This window comes from Zingiber officinale, chromosome 4B, assembly GCF_018446385.1.
Source record: "Zingiber officinale cultivar Zhangliang chromosome 4B, Zo_v1.1, whole genome shotgun sequence".
NCBI classification, from domain to species: domain Eukaryota; kingdom Viridiplantae; phylum Streptophyta; class Magnoliopsida; order Zingiberales; family Zingiberaceae; genus Zingiber; species Zingiber officinale.
This window is the reverse complement of record NC_055993.1, coordinates 71,000,409-71,005,641: the sequence shown is the minus strand read 5'-3', so window position 1 is coordinate 71,005,641 and position 5,233 is coordinate 71,000,409.

The following is a 5,233-nucleotide window of genomic DNA, read 5'->3' as shown; positions in this document are numbered from 1 at the left end:
AGAAACTTAAAATTTCAAAATTAAATTCGTTACTATAATTATATAATTAAATTCTTAATTAATATTATTCTTTTAAAAAAACTTAATTTCAAAATATTTTAAAAACTAAATCTTTTAAAAATCATTTCAAAAATCTTTTAAAAATCATTTCAAAAAACTTTTGAAAATTATTTCAAAATCTTTTAAAACTTAATTTCAATCATTTCAAAAAACTTTTGAAAATTATTTCAAAAACTTTTAAAACTTAATTTCAAAATATTTTAAAAACTAAATCTTTTAAAAATCATTTCAAAAATATTTTAAAAATCATTTCAAAAAACTTTTGAAAATTATTTCAAAATCTTTTAAAACTTAATTTCAATCATTTTAAAAATTGTTTGAAAAATTATTTCAAAAACTTTTAAAACTTAATTTCAAAATATTTTAAAAACTAAATCTTTTAAAAATCATTTCAAAAATCTTTTAAAAATCATTTCAAAAAACTTTAGAAAATTATTTCAAAATCTTTTAAAACTTAATTTCAATCATTTCAAAAATCTTTTGAAAATTATTTCAAAATCTTTTAAAACTTAATTTCAAAATTCTTTTAAAAATTGTTTGAAAAATCTTTTCAAACTTAATTTCAAAATTCTTTTAAAAATTGTTTGAAAAATCTTTTCAAAAATCTTTTAAAACTTAATTTCAAAATTCTTTTAAAAATTGTTTGAAAAATCATTTCAAAAATCTTTTAAAACTTAATTTCAAAATTCTTTTAAAAACTAAATCTTTTAAAAATCATTTCAAAAATCTTTTAAAAATCATTTCAAAAAACTTTTGAAAATTATTTCAAAATCTTTTAAAACTTAATTTCAAAAATCTTTTAAAAATCATTTCAAAAATCTTTTAAAAATCATTTCAAAAATCTTTTGAAAATTATTTCAAAATCTTTTAAAACTTAATTTTAAAATTATTTAAAAAATCTTTTCAAAATTCATTTCAAAAGTACTTAAAAATCGTTTCAAAATTCATTTCAAAATTATTTAAAAATCTTTTCAAAATTTATTTCAAAATTATTTGAAAAATATTTTCAAAATCTTTAAAACTTAATTTCAAAATTCTTTTCAGAAGTTATTAAATTCTTTGAAATTCTAAACTCAATTAATTTTTAAATCTTCAAAATAATGGTCACTTATTTGGAATTCTAACTGATATTTTCAATGCTGTAAATTAAAGTAAACTCCGTCTCACACTCACTCATATGCTAAATATGCTTGTTAATCTAGAATGAGTGAGATGGAAAATTAGGAAAATAATTTTTAACCTCTCATGCTTGAGCTCCTGAACTCAAAAAATTCATTAAGGCATTAATTAAGGGGGAGTGATTTTGAGTCGGTTTTAAAATTATTTTTCTTTAAAAATTTTTTTTACTTGACCTTAAAATTAACAACTATTTTTGGCATATCTTCGAAAATTCAAGCTATTTTTAACTTAGCTTTAAAATTAAAATTATTTATGACCTAACTTTTAAATTATCTTGGCAAGATATTTTCTCAACGCAATCATTTTTAAGCTGAAAACATAGCTAAGTATTTTCAAAGTTAGCTAAATATTTTTTTTCAAAAACATTTAGCTAAGTACTTTTTAAAGTGTTTAAAAAAAAAAAATAGCTAAGTGTCTCTCAAAACAATTGTTTTCAAATACTAAGTTCTGCTGAAAATGCTAAGTATTTTCCAAAACATTCTCAAAATTTCATGAAAATAATTTTTTTTATATCACAAAAATTTGCTAAGTTACTTTTTAAAGACAAAATAACTTTATCTCAGTATTTCTCAAACTAAAGGAAGAATTTTGCTTTCAAAATTATGATTTCACCTATCTAAAAGTCTTACAAGAAAAACTAAGTGTTTATCAAAAGTAAATTAAAAGATTGGAAGATAAGATTGAAAATTATCTTTGAAAGTTAAGCTAAGGCCCAGATTTTCTTCACTCTCTTGGGTATTTTGATATATGGCAAAGGGGGAGAGTAGGAAGAAATTCAAAGAATATTATAAATTAAAGTTAAAACGAAAATTTTGTTGTGAGTGTGCCTATACTTTATTTATGCCTGTGCTTATTTATGTGTATCCTTACTGCATTTTTACTTAACTTTGAATTTCGGTTGCCATAATCAAAAAGGGGGAGATTGTTGGTGCAGTAAGCATCCGACGATCGAACCTCAGTTTTGATAATGGCAAAGGGATTCAAAGTTAAGATTCCTTGTTATCTAATATATTGAATGAGTGTTTTAGGAAAGTCCTAACTGCGGTTAGGCAGGGGAAAATCCTAAGGGGGGGTAACCTTAGGTCCTAGGGGAGGTAACCCTAGGTGGAGGAAAATCCTAAGGGGTGGTAACCTTAGGTCCTAGGGGGCGGTAACCCTAGGTGGAGGAAAATCCTAAGGGGTGGTAACCTTAGGTCCTAGGGGGCGGTAACCCTAGGTGGAGGAAAACCCTAAGGGGCGGCAACCTTAGGTCCTAGGGGGCGGTAACCCTAGGTGGAGGAAAACCCTAAGGGGCGGCAACCTTAGGTCCTAAGGGGTGGTAACCCTAGGTGGAGAAAAACCTTAGGGGGCGGTAACCCTAGGTCCTAGGGGGTGGTAACCCTAGGCGAAAAGTCCAGTCGATCTGGAGGATCGCACTGGCAACAGGTAAATCTCCTGAGTGGAGTAGGTGAGGACGCGTTCCCCGTAGAGGGAACAGTAGGCGTCGGGTCGACCTAGGGTTTTCGGATGGAAACCCGAAGTCAGACTCGGACAGTCCAGAGACTGTCATTATTACTTCTATTATGTTTTATGTGCTAACTTTGTGCTGCAGGGTATATTTGGGATTAATGTATCTTGCAGGGACCAAAGTGCAAAGATTAACCTCGGATGAACAGTGTCCGAGGCGCCTCCATGGAGCTTGGAGGCGCCTCGGGTGCAAAACCTAAGCTGGTTGCGAAGCAAGCTTCAAGGCGCCTTGGATAGGCTTAAGGCGCCTTGAACAAGTTGATGAAGGTGCCTTGGAGAGGTTGGAGGCGCCTTGAACAGGATAGAATTCGACCAGGTCGGTTCTGATCCACGCGGGTGATGCGGCCAGCCTGGAGGCGCCTTGGAGGGGTTTAAGGCGCCTTGAACACTGTTTATAAAGGGGATTCGACCAGCAGCTTGAGAACACAACTTCCAAGCTTCCATTCTGCTGTGTTCTGCTCAAGTGCTGCTTCCGAAGTGCTGTTGCAACATTCCGACGACCAGGAGCTCAGATTTCTTTTCTACCACTGTTGTCGGTATAATTTTAATTGCAGTTACATTTTGTAATTAATCTGTAATATTCATACGAAATTATAGTTGTTGCCCACGGAAAGCGATCAAGGATCGCGGGCCTTCGAGTAGGAGTCGACCTAGGCTCCGAACGAAGTAAACAACTGTGTTCTTGTGTTTATTTCCTTTATTCCGCTGCTTTAATTACTCTACGAACGCTTTACGATTCCGATAATTGAACAAATAGCCACGAGCGCTATTCACCCCCCCTCTAGCGTGTCTCGATCCAACAGACCGATCAGGCTTCATCCTGATCGGTCCACAAGGGTCCTGATTGGTCACAAGACCGATCAGGCCCTCCCCTGATCGGTCATGGTGACCGATCAGGTCCTTCCCTGATCGGTCCCATGACCGATCAGGGCCTTTCCCTCCTTCTGATCGTCTCCTTCTGATCGTCTCCTGATCGGTCTGCAGACCGATCAGGAACTTCACTGTATGCTACTGATCGATCACTGATCGGTCTTCAGTCTGATCAGATAACACACAGAAGCTCATTGTGTGGTTACTGATCGGTCACCAGACCGATCCAGATACCCAGTGTATCACTGGATTGATCCATTGATCGATCCAGAGCTTGGTTTTCGTCCAAACCAAGTCCCAAGCCTTCCAAACCAACATCCGGTCAACCTTGACCTGTTGGTACATCATGCTTAGCATCCGGTCACTCCCTTGACCTGCTAAGACTCCCCCACCAAGTGTCCGGTCAATCCCTTTAACCCACTTGGACTTTTCTCTTCGTGTCAAGTATCCGATCACTCCCTTGACCTACTTGACCTTCTCAACACCAGATGTCCGATCACCCTTGATCCATCTGGATTTTCCCTTGCCCGGCTTCACTCACCAGGACTTTCACCTAGCTTCACTCACTAGGGTTTTCACCTGGCTTCACTCACCAGGATTTCCAATCTGCCCGGCTTCACTCACCAGGACTTTCCAACTGCCTGGCTTCACTCACCAGGACTTTCACCATTGCATGGCTTCACTCACCAGGACTTTCACCTAGCTTCACTCACTAAGGTTTTCACAACTGCCTGGCTTCACTCACCAGGACTTTCCCACTGCCTGGCTTCACTCACCAGGACTTTCCCACTTCCGGTCCAGAGAACGAGCTACCGAGCCCTCTCTGACTACAGTTCGGAGAACGAGCTACCGAGCCCTCTCCGACTTCCACTTGCCAAGTTCCCATACTTGGACTTCTCCGTGCCAAGTCTCCATACTTGGACTTTCTCCCATGCCAAGCTCCCCGCTTGGACATTTCCGAGTCAGGTCAACTCACCTTGGGTCAACCAGGTCAACTTTGACCAAAGGTTGCACCCACAATCTCCCATCAAAATACAACTCTTTTATTCTTGTCAAACATCAAAATACAACTCGAGTCAAGTCAACTCGAGTCGGGTCAACCAGGTCAACCTTGACCTAAGGTTGCACCAACAATCTCCCCCTTTTTGATGTTTGACAATACCTTTAAGTTAGGCTAATCCAATAGCCTCAACTTTCCTCATGCCACTAGGTAATGAAACATAAGTTACAACCTTACATTCTCCTTCTAAGAAGGCAACCTCCTTCTTAGATAATGAAGGCCTAACTTAAACCCTTCATTCTCCCCCTATTGGCACACATCAACAAACTCTCCCCCTGAAGAGTAAGTTATCGTTGTTCACAACTTCACTCGTCGTGATCAACAAACTCTCCCACTAACTCCAATGTTCTTCCTTGAACATTCTCTAGACATTCTTCCCCTTTTTGACACACATCAAAAGGAGTGAATCAAGGTCAAGAGTTTCATCCTAATGAAAGTCCCATACCTTTCATTGAAACTCTTAATTTCCCCCTTGATACTAAGGTCCAACAATTAACTTAGTGATAATCCCATATCACTCAAGTCTTTTAGGAGTAAAAACTCCCCCTAAAAGTCAAC